This window comes from Chaetura pelagica, unplaced genomic scaffold (genome assembly GCF_000747805.2).
Source record: "Chaetura pelagica isolate M959 unplaced genomic scaffold, ChaPel_1.0 scaffold1081, whole genome shotgun sequence".
NCBI classification, from domain to species: Eukaryota; Metazoa; Chordata; class Aves; order Apodiformes; family Apodidae; genus Chaetura; species Chaetura pelagica.
This window is the reverse complement of record NW_009952000.1, coordinates 441,708-453,682: the sequence shown is the minus strand read 5'-3', so window position 1 is coordinate 453,682 and position 11,975 is coordinate 441,708.

Here is an 11,975-nt window from a genome sequence, read left to right as displayed (position 1 = left end):
CCAGAGCCCCAATTAACACCCATGCAGGGGGGTCACCCAGTTCAGCCCCAGCTGAAAGGGATCAGCCAGGGCAGAGCAGCACCTGCCCGTGCCCGAGGCTCTGGGGACAGGGATTTTGGGAGGTCCATCCCCACCCATCCTGCTCCTGCCTCACACCAGCCACGCACAAGGCAACGTCACCCCTCTTGTCTCTCTGGGGCTGGTTATTACAGCACCAGTCTGATGCTCTGGCCTTATCAGGTCTGTCAGTGACTGCTTAACTTGGGAAGAAATAATATGCCGAACTGAGTTAGAAATTGGAGACCTTGGAGGCCAAATCTGCCTCCACCTGTAGTCATAGGAAGCTGGAGAAGCTCCAGAGAGGAGCAGGAGGATGCCCCAGGGAGGAAGCTAGCCCAGGAACACAAATGTTATCTCCAGCTTCCCCCAACCTCCACTTATTTCCTGGGTGAGAAGGTTGGTAGAAATGCAGCTCACAGCACATCTGAACTACAGGATGCAGAGGAGTCCAGAAGAAGATCCCATGATGTGAGCAAAAGGAGATGGCTGCAGCCACCTATTGATGGCATCTGAGTCCCCTGAGATGGCTCAGCTCTGGCAATGGCAACCAGGGCTGGGTGGTCACAGTCCCCCAGGCGCCCAGGAACAGAGGTGGCACCACCAGTGAGGCCAAAATAAGTAAAAAAGGCAGTAGTGTACTTCCAAATTTCTCCACTTGGGTAGAGAAGAGGCTCCTGCTCAAAAGGAAAAGGAGATGTAGTGGAGGGGAGGAATAAGGGGGGGCAGTTAGATCCCCTGAAAGCATTTGCAGCATTTTTGCAGCTTGCCATGATTAACCGTGGCCAGAGTGCTATTAGCAGCCTGGTAGGATGATTAACAAGCTCTCCTAATAGCTGTTTTTAAACCTGCTTTTAAAAAACCATGTTGGAGCAGAGCTGGAAGGGGGTGGGGAGAGCGGGTGGTATCTCCAAGGAAACCAGAAACAAAATGGGCTTTGGCACATCGCAGATCCAGGCGGGTAATCAAAGATTACAACCAGTTTTAATTTAAGGTTAATTATTGTTTACTCTCTAGAGGCTGCCCTGATGGAAAGCAGCAGTTGGGCTGACCTTCAGCAGCCCGTGGTGGGGCCCTCTGGTCCAACCCTCCTGGAATCTCCCGGTGGGAGCAGGGATGGAGGGAGGGGAAACAGGAGCTGCAAGAAGGAGGAATCAATGGAGGAGGATGGTGAAAGGAAAAGGAGATGGAGCCATCCTCCACCCAGGTGGATCCTGCCCCAGCTGCATGTTGAGAAGCTCCATTAAGTTTTACTGAAGTGGTTGCCCCCACTGCAGACGTGGTTCATCCATACTGGACTCCCATGGATTTCCCACCTGGTGGGGTCCCACTGGCATTTCCAGACAGAAGCAGCCCCATGGTTATCCATGGAAATTCTGTGTGTGGAGGTGTCTGCCCCAGGGAGACCATCCACACCCCCAGGGACACATGGAGGCTTGGACACAGTCAGGACATGGATGCTTACTTGGGGACAATGCATTCTGCCCAGGCCCAGGAGGGTGTGAGAGTTCAAGGAGCTCCTCTTACAAGGACTATGGCTGACCAGGCACCTTAACAGCCCCTGGCTCCTCTGGCCATTCTTTGATGGGTAGATAAGGATGGACTCTTGCCACAGACCAGACATGCTGTCTGTAGGCAGAGGTGGGCAGGGATGCTGCTCAGCACCCCACACTCACATGTCTCCATCCCTTTTTCTCCCCCTCAGCACCCAAAGAGCCCAACTCAACCTTGCAAACCCAACCTTGCACAACACCCTCCTGCTCTGTTACCCCCTTGCTCTTCTCCAGGCTGGATCCACCCAGCAGAATGCAAAGATGTGGGATATTTCTCAAAGTCTATTCTGGAAGATCCTTTTTTTCCCCCCAAAAACCCAACCCACAACATTTTCCCTCAGTCCTGCCAGCACTGCTGAGGAATGGCAGCTGAGATTAAGGACAGTGACAAGTCCCCTGTGCTCTCCTCCCTTTGCTCAGAGACAGACACATTTAATTATGATAGAAAGGCCATCCTGCAAATACTTACGGTGATTTGAAGCGTGAAGCTGCATACGGTTGGTGAGATTTGAGTTCCCAATCTGTCTGGGCTTGTTTAGACACTTTCTGCTGTTTATTCCCTCTGTAGCTTTACCCACTTTCCAGCACATCAGAACTTCAGGAAGCCAAGTCTGAAAAAAAATCATCATGGAAAGGTTTTGAGAACTTTGTTCCCTGTTTGAGGCCTGGGATGAAGCCTGATATTAGTGATGGGAGAGCAGGGTTGGGTGAGGAGGGGATGGACACTGGAGGCCTCATTCCTCTCTCAGTCCCTCCCTTTAGGATTCATCTCACTCTTGCTCATCATCTTGCTGATCACTTTAATTTGGCTTCAGAGGGGGTTGCAAAGGAGTTTGTGGGCATTGAACAGAGAGGGAGAGGGAGGAGTTTCCCCACCATGCTGAGCCCTCGAGGTGAGACCTTTCTGTTGTCCTCTCCTTGGCACAAGATTTGGGGTGGCTGCAGTGGCATCAGCAGGAGCAGCAAGGACACCCAGGGTCCTGCTGGTGCAGAGAAACATGGGGTGCAATAACCCCCTCATCTCCTGCTGTCCCAAACATGAAGACCCAGCAGAAAGCAGCTCTTGGAAGTCAATATGGACCTTGGTTGATCTGTCGTCCCCCAAAACAGCTGGTTCACACATGGATCCTAGAGATCAAGGGCTGGTTTGGGATCTCCTCAAGCTACCAGCCACCATCACAATAGCAGATTCCAGACCTAGATAAGGACAGGCTTAAATCCTGCCTGGTTGGAAACACTGCAGGTATTTGGAGGAAAGAAAACAAATGGCTTTCCAGTGTTAATATTTACCTGGGAGATCAAATGATTAAAGTATAATCTCCTCAGGACTTTCCTTCTAAGTTGCCTTCAAAATATTCTCACTATTTTTCCCCTTTGAGAACACCACAAATCACAGGCCAAGACTGTTACCACCTCTGCACTGAAGAAGGTGCAAAACAAGGATGAAAAAAAAAAAAAAAAAGAGCTATTTTGATAAATTCACTCAAAACAACACCTGCTTGAGCTGTGGCCTTGGGCAGAGGGACATGGAGGTGTCCCTGACTGGGGGGTGCTGGTTGGGTCCCAAGAGAAACAAACAGGTTGAGGGGAACAAGGCGAGTTGGATGCTCTGGGTTTTGTGGTGGGGAGGACTTGTTTGTTTGGGGCTTTAAGCAGTGGTTTTGCATCCCTGGTTGCCATAGCAACGCAGAGCAGGCTGCAGAGCTGCACCCCTCAGCACTGCCTTGAGCAGGACCTGGGGTGGCTAAGCACAGCTGGGGACCAGGCAGGGCCTCAAAGGCAGCCCAAAACCTGCAGAGCAAGGAGCAAACCTGGGGTCCTGACACAGGGCTTGGATCCTGCCTGCAAGCAGGGACACAAACCATCCCCAGCTTGGGAGTTCCTTGGCCACTACCAGCCACCATCACAATAGCAGATTCCAGACCTAGATAAGGACAGGCTTAAATCCTGCCTGGTTGGAAACACTGCAGGTATTTGGAGGAAAGAAAACAAATGGCTTTCCAGTGTTAATATTTACCTGGGAGATCAAATGATTAAAGTATAATCTCCTCAGGACTTTCCTTCTAAGTTGCCTTCAAAATATTCTCACTATTTTTCCCCTTTGAGAACACCACAAATCACAGGCCAAGACTGTTACCACCTCTGCACTGAAGAAGGTGCAAAACAAGGATGAAAAAAAAAAAAAAAAGAGCTATTTTGATAAATTCACTCAAAACAACACCTGCTTGAGCTGTGGCCTTGGGCAGAGGGACATGGAGGTGTCCCTGACTGGGGGGTGCTGGTTGGGTCCCAAGAGAAACAAACAGGTTGAGGGGAACAAGGCGAGTTGGATGCTCTGGGTTTTGTGGTGGGGAGGACTTGTTTGTTTGGGGCTTTAAGCAGTGGTTTTGCATCCCTGGTTGCCATAGCAACGCAGAGCAGGCTGCAGAGCTGCACCCCTCAGCACTGCCTTGAGCAGGACCTGGGGTGGCTAAGCACAGCTGGGGACCAGGCAGGGCCTCAAAGGCAGCCCAAAACCTGCAGAGCAAGGAGCAAACCTGGGGTCCTGACACAGGGCTTGGATCCTGCCTGCAAGCAGGGACACAAACCATCCCCAGCTTGGGAGTTCCTTGGCCACCACTTTCTAGGAACTCCTGGCCACTGCTTTCCAGGAGCTCCTTGACCACCACTTTGCAGGACCCAGCTGCCTCCTGGGTGCTTCTCCACCTCTCCCAGCCCTTCAGCACTTTCAAAGCCAATTCTGGGCAGCAGCTGGAGGCAACCAGCACGTCCCCTCCCCACCCAGAGCTGGCACATCTCTTTCTCCTCCATCTCACCTTCACTGCAGCATCAAGGCCCCATTCCCATTGCTGCCCACCTGGCAAAGGAAGCAGGACTCCTCATTTTGCCCCTTTAGCAGGTTTCCTCACTGTTGTTCCCCTCATAGATGCTCCCAGCATTTCTGTTCCCACCTCAAATCCATGCTTCTCCCCCATTACCTTCAGTGCTTCTCTTTATTGTCCTGTTTGTCTCCTCTCCACAGCGTAATTTTATCTTGTTAGAGCAGCACTGGGCTGTGTTTACTTTGTTTTACTTTTGTGGTGCTTTTTATTTGAAATCCTCTTCATCTGGGCAGCACTTGGGTGCGAGGGAAGCTGAAGGAAGGATCTTTCATCCTTATCAAGATTCCTTCTCCTTTCATTATCTCCAGTGCTGCTGCAGAGCATCAAAAGGACATCTTTGTTCTTGCAATCTCCTGTAATTTCAAATAGAGCAATTCAAGCCTTTTGGAGAAAATTATGTAGGCAAACACACATCCATTACCCACCCCCCCACCATGGGAGCCCCACAGCTGTTTTGGGGCTGCCTGGTGATGAGAGGGGCATGAGAGGCAGGAAATATTTAGGATATTTTTAGGATTCTTTGTGCAGATGGCGAAGGATGGGGATGAGGAAGGTCTTGAGCATCTCTGGTCCCACAGGGGTGAGGATGTTCCCAGAACCTGGAGGGATAGTGGGACCAGTTGGGAGCTGGCAGTGGGCAGTGTTTTGGTCCAGTGATTTGCCCATGCTTAGCTGGAAGTGCTGCTCCATGCCAGATGCCAGGGAGATGGTGCAGATGTTTCCTCCTGGCTCCATCTGCAGCAGAACCATCTGCAGTCATCCATCTCATGGTGTCACCCACGCGAGGAGCGGTGGGAGGGCTGGGGTGGGCTGGGGGACCCTTAGCAGTGATGGATGGTGCTGCTTCTGCTGGGGAGCCTGGCCAGGCACAGAGGAGGAGGTCACAGGGGTGACATGGCCAAGGGGAGATGGGGAAAGCAAAGTCATGGGGAACTTCTGCCTGGGAGCATTTCCTGGGTGGAGGGACTCACTGGAGAGGTTTGAGGGGAGTCTGGCTTGAAAGCCTTCTCCCTTATGGTCCTGCTGTCCCCTAATCCCAGTCAAAAAGAAAACCCACATTTTGCTCAGCCATCAAACCCTGAGAGCCAATGCAGGGTTCTCACCACACCTCAAAACCCTACATGCCTTCCTAGGAGCATTCACTAAAACCCACGCTCTGGTTCCTCCAGCCCAGACCTCAAATCTGACTCCTTTTCTCTCCCCCACACTTGACCAAGCAGATCCCTGCTGTGATGGATACATTCACATCACATCCCAGGGGAGCACAAGAACCCACTTCCCACCTCTGCACCCCTCCAGCTGCTCTGTCCCCATCCCTGCTCCAGCCTGGCTCCTCTCCCCAGCTCATCCCCATTTCAAGAATAACCAGATGTGAAGGTGGAAAAGCTTTTTAAAGCACATGGAATTAAGGCACGTGAGGGGGCTTCAATAGGGTTTGGAATAAATTTGCTATGAAAGCACTGGGGAAAACCTACCTAGGGAAAAAAAGAGAGAAAGAGGGTGAGACAATGATGCATCTAGGAAGGAGAGGAGAGGAGAGATCAGGAAGCGACTGGCTGATTGTTCCATAAGCACCTCTTAAAAGCAAACACAATAGACATGAGCAGTTTTTAAAATGACAGACAATACAATGGAAGATAATATATTTAAAACCCATATCAGTTGTTAACAGACCATAAAAACGCCGGTACATTAATCTGTGCTGTCTGTCATAGACTCATGAAGCAGCTGTGTTATTTTATAGTTTCATTCCTGCGGGCTTCTCTGACACTTCCACAAATACATCTCAATTTATTTGGATAAGAACAAATAGAAATATTGAATTCTTTTTCCTCTGCTGCTGCTGCTTTTTCATTTTCCCCCCATCCCATCGACTCATGACAGGCACTCAGCACAGCTTGGCCTGTGTATTGTCTTTTTTTCTGCCAAAATAATTATTTTAGGAGAAATGCACCATGCAGACATGTGCCTTGTCCCTTGCTTTGGACTTCCTGAGCTTCTTTCATGTTTTCACAGTGAGTGGGATGAAGACCAGACTCCCACAGCACCCTTGGGTGCTAATCCTGGCAGCTCCCCCAATTCCACATCTCTTTGGGGCTCTCAGATGGTTCTGAAATGCCAAAGTGGGGCAGGATTGCTGCATTAATGTGTTTTCTTGCATCTTTGCTTGCAGAGCTTTTCCCCCATCTCCCTGTTCCTGCTCCTTCCCTGCAAGATGGGACCAGCCTGTCCCCAAATCACATCCAAACTCCTGTTGCCTTCATTCCCTATTTGCTTGTATTTCTAAAGAGGAAGGGGGAGGAAAAATGATGTGCTCCTTTGCTCCCAAGGAACATTAAGCATGGATTAGGTGTTTGCCCAAAGTCATAGTTTTGTTTTCTCTCTAAATTTGCACTTTTGAAAGCATCAATTTTATGATGATAAATACACACAGACATGATGCAGACAACAGCTGGGATGGTGGCTGCTCCCAGCCTGGAGCAGGTTGCCCAGGGAAGCTGTGGCTGCCCCATCACTGGAAGTGTTGAAGGGCAGGTTGGATGGGGCTTGGAGCAACCTGGGCTGGTGGCAGTTGGCCCTGCCAGTGGTGGGGAGCTGGGACTAGATGATTTTTAAGGTCCCTTCCAACACAAACCAGTCTGGGATTCTGTGATTCTATGACTCCCATGAGCAGGAAGGGAATGCAGCCCTTTTCCAGGGACTCAGGGCCAGCCTAGTGCCCCACCCCATTAACCCCAGGAGCAGTGCTGCTCCCCAGGGGCTCTGCAGGCCTCTGGGCACCCCCAAACACACTGATGATGCTCTCACCCCCTTCCCTGCACAGGCCAGAAGCAAAGGCAGCTCCAGTCCCTGCACTGCTCCAAGCAAATATTTAACATGAATTATTCTGGGTGACGACACATGGTAGGTTCAAAGCTTGGATACAGGCTTTGGTGTGGGCCCTTCAAAGAAGAGGCATTTCTGCTTCAGATCCCGTGGGATGCTGGTTGGAAAGAGCTTAAGAAGCTGCCAAGCGCTCGGTGCACATCTCTAATGAGGGTGGAAGGAGAGCAGGAGCCTGCCTGGGGAAAAACAGGAGGGGGGCTGGAAAGGGCTTGGGTTGAGGCAGCCAGAGCAGCTCTTTTTAATGCTGAACCAGAGGCTTCCATCACTCTTTAGATGTGAGCTGGGGGCTGGTGCCGCCTGCAAAGGGAATATCTACCTCACCACCCAGTCCTTACGGCACTGGTGGTATATGGAGTTCCCAGGCCATCACTTCCAGCATCAGCAACAGGAGGACAAACCTCTCTGCATCAGCAGGAGGGAAAGCACCAACCCAACAGCTACCATGGATGAGCTGGCACCTGGGAACTCTTCATCATCCCGTTGAATTATGCCCCACTAGGAAATCCCTGGTCAGATCTCTATCATGGCCCTGGGAGAGAGAAAATCATCTGCAAAGCAGAGAGGGTTTACAGAAATGAGGGAAAACTCCACCATTGTTATTATCACTATTATTATTGTTGTTGTTGTCGTCATCATGGAATCATAGAACCCCTGCATGGGCAGGGACACCTCCCACCAGCCCAGGCTGCTCCAAGCCCCATCCAACCTGCCCTTCAACACTGCCAGGGATGGGGCAGCCACAGCTTCCCTGGGCAACCTGGGCCAGGCTCTCACCACCCTCACAGGGAAGAGTTTCTTCCTAATGTCTGACACACATCTGCCTAAATTTGCCACTACAAATAACCCAGTTAGGACAGTTTAGGTCCCACCTTCTGCCAGGGCGTTAGCAGCTCCTCATGGCTCCAAGCATCCCTGCCTGCCCTGCCCTGCCCGCCGCCCTTCCCTTCCAGCCCTGGGCCTTCAGCCCTTGCCTCTCAGCTGTTTGCACAGACTGTGGCCCCACTATGGCCCCTCTGTTCTCTCCCCAGAGCAGCTGCAGTGCCCAGCGCGGCAGGACGGGCCCACCAGGAGCTGAGCTCATCGTCCTGAGGCGCCGCTCCTGCTTCCCGCCCAAACCGCGCCGGGGGCTGCAGGTACCTCAGGGCAGCAGGTACCTCAGGGCAGCACGTACCTCAGGGCTGCAGCGCCCTCATGGCTGCAGGTACCTCATGGCTGCAGGTACCTCAGGGCAGCAGGTACCTCAGGGCAGCACGTACCTCAGGGCTGCAGGTACCTCATGGCTGCAGGTACCTCATGGCTGCAGGTACCTCAGGGCTGCAGGTACCTCAGGGCTACAGGTACCTCAGGGGTGAGCAGAGACGAACGTGCTGTGGTTTCTTGGTTTTTTCCCAAGCAGGCGGCTGGTTAGTGAGGGTCTCCTGGGGACGGTGGCACCTTTGCTAACTCACAGAAGGGCCCCGCCACAGCCTCCTGCCCAGAGCCCCCCCTGGGCTCTGCAGCCCCTGCACCCCCAGCCACCTTCTCAGGAGCCCGCCCTGTCCCCCGGGGAGCAGATCAACATCATCACCTTCATCATCATCATCTTCATCATCATCATCTTTCTTTCTTTATTACTCAAGGCAGAGCTGGACTCCAACCCTTTCTACCTCCCCTGCCCCAAAGGAGGAGGCACGTTCCCTGAACTGCCACGCAACCTGCCGAGCCAACACAATTAAACTACACAAATAAACATCTGTCACCCATACACAGCCTCTCAGTTTGTCAGCTCAGATACTGCTGCTGTCCCCACTGCATTTTATGTCCCAGCCCAACCCCATCCCTGCTATCTCCAGCTCTCCAGGCTGTCACTCAGCTGCAATTTCTCATTCTGGATCCACAGGAAGGAGAAGCTGCGAATCCTCTGGCTCTGTCAGGATATCATTAACCTTTGCTTTGGATTTAAATGGTCTCGTCCTGTCAGTTCGGAGCTGTGCAGTCATTTACTTCCAGCCTCCTTCCACTGCCCAGGTTTTGGGCAGCTGTTTGCTCCTTCTCAGCACGACCTGGAGCTCACCAGTGCCTGCACACACGCGTGCTTACCCAGCCCACGTGTGTGTCCCTGCCCCATCACTCTCCTCCTCATCTCCAAGGAGGATGGCCATGGCAGAACTGGATGAAAAGGTCTCTGGGGAGACCTTAGAGCAGCATTCCTGTACCTGAAGGGTCTACAGGAAAGGGACTTTTTACATGGGCATTGAGTGATAGAACGAGAGGGGACATTTAAAGGCTGAAAGAGGGGAGGTTAAGAGAAGATATTAGGAAGAAATCCTTCACTATGGGGGTGGTGAGACACTGGCCCAGGTTGCCCAGATGCCCTATCCCTGGAACTATTCCAAGTCAGGTTGGATGGAGCCCTGAGCAACCTGATCTAGTTGAAGATAGCCCTGCTTACTGCAGGGGATTGGACTAGATGGCCTTGAAAGACCCCTTCCAACCCAAACAATTCTGTGATTCTGTGATTCTACATCAACCAACATGACAGTAAACCTCCTCCTGGCCCTGCTGATGGCGTTGGGCAGAGGAGGGATCTCCTCCTCCTTGCTCTGTGCACACCTGGGCTGACACACTGCCCTCAGGGCTGTCTACAACACCTGAGATGCTCAGGCCACATCCTTCTCCACCCAAACCCACCTTTCCCTCACCTAGAACATGTAGAAAATATACCCTTGATGCAACCCCAGGTGCCCCATTTTCCCCCTTACTTTGATCTTAATTTGTCCTCATTACACCAGAGGACAAGAAAAACCCTGGAAACACATTTCCACCTCTCCCTTTTGCCGTGCTTCCCCAGCAGCCCCAGTTTCTCTCTCTTTTAATCACAGAGGTGGCAGCGCTGGGATGATGCATCAACAGGGAGGGCGGCTCGATACGACATCAGCTCCTTCTCCCCATCAATCACTTCCCGACGCTGGTTTGTGCTTCCCAGAGTGCTGGGGAGGTGGCAGGGCTGGGAATCCCCATCCCGATGTTGTGGGTGCTTTGAGATTGACAGCTTTTGGGCCAGGGACTCATGGCAATTTTCTCCATGGGAGCACCATGAGCACAGCCAGAACTTTTCCTGGGAATTTAGGGCAAATCAAAGGCACTTTTTAGATGTGTGGGGAGGTGAGACATGAACCTGAGGTGCATTTAGAGCAGCAGCTCCTTCCTTGATCAGAGACTTGGAGAACTTTTTGGTCATGGTCTCTGCTCCCCTCCCCATGGCCATGACCCTGTGGGCTGCCTGGATTTAAGCATATTAAAAAAAACCCCACACTTAAAACCCCCCAAAACAAAACAAAACAAAAGAAATTACTTTTTCAAATGGAAAAAAATCTGCTTCTCCTATGCTCTTGCAGGCAGAAAAATGCAGCTGCTTGGGGTGGCTGAGATGCAGACACAAGAAATAAAACAAAACTAATAAAGAAGAATGCAGCCAAGATCAGATAGCAGGGGAGCAGCACAGATCAAATCTGGCTTCAGAGGGCTGAGAGTGATGAGATCTTCACGGATGGTTGAAGAGCCACGGCAGGGTTGGCCCAAATCGCCTTTGCCACGGTCGGGAGAAGCCGACCAGGTTTTGGGGCAGAAATCAGGCGTTTGTTGAGGGAGCTGCAGAGCTCCGTGCTGCCAGTGCTGAGCCCTCATCTGAGCCCCAGCTGCTGCATGGATGTTAAATGATCATCAAATATACAAATATAATGAGGAGAGGGAGAAGGTCAGAGGGGGAGGAGGGGAGGGAAGCCGTTGGATCTGGGACGGGAGCCAGGATCAGCCCCAGGAGGCAGCAGCAGCTTCCCCAGCTCTCCCCGTGGGCACAGACACTCAGGGTTTGCTTTTGAGCAAGGAAACACGAGTTTCTTCTTCTTTATTGTGGCTTTTTTTCCCCTCACCAGCAAGGGAACTTTCTTCTCCCAGATCTCCCATCCCAATCCAGAGCCAAACGTTTAACATAAACACATGGGAAATGGAGGGTTTTGGGAGCCAGGCAGAGGTGAAAGGGCAGAGCTGGCCAAGAATTTCAGTAACATCAGATATTTCCATCATTTTGAAATGGTTCCTGTCTTTTATGCCTCTTTGCACATGAATTTGTTCTCAACTCAAGCCAGTGGAACACGGAGGTTTTTCTTTCTAAGCATCAGAAGGGAAGTTTTTGATCATTTCAGACTAGTCTTGTCCATAAAAACAAACGTGCAATGCAGGAAACATGCAGAAATAAAGTCTGTCCAGTGGAAAATTTGAGTTTTGACATGAGAAAACACTTCTGCAAGTGAAAAAAAAAGCTGAAAGTCCCTTCCAGAGTGATAGCAGGAGCACCTGCTCCCTCTGGGAGCTCACGGCAGATGCAGGTGGACCTGATTCTCCTCCTTGGACAGGGCACATTCTGGTGGCACGGGGATGCAAAAGCCTTTGGACCTATTTTGGTTCTATTTTTACCCTATTTTGGCCCCATTTTGCCCCTGGTCAGAGGAGGGATGCTCAGAGGTGCTGAAGCAGCTCAGCAATATGCTCCAGCCTGTGTGTGCAGGACACATCTCCCCATGGTGCCATCCTCCCAGATCATTAGAAGAAAACAATT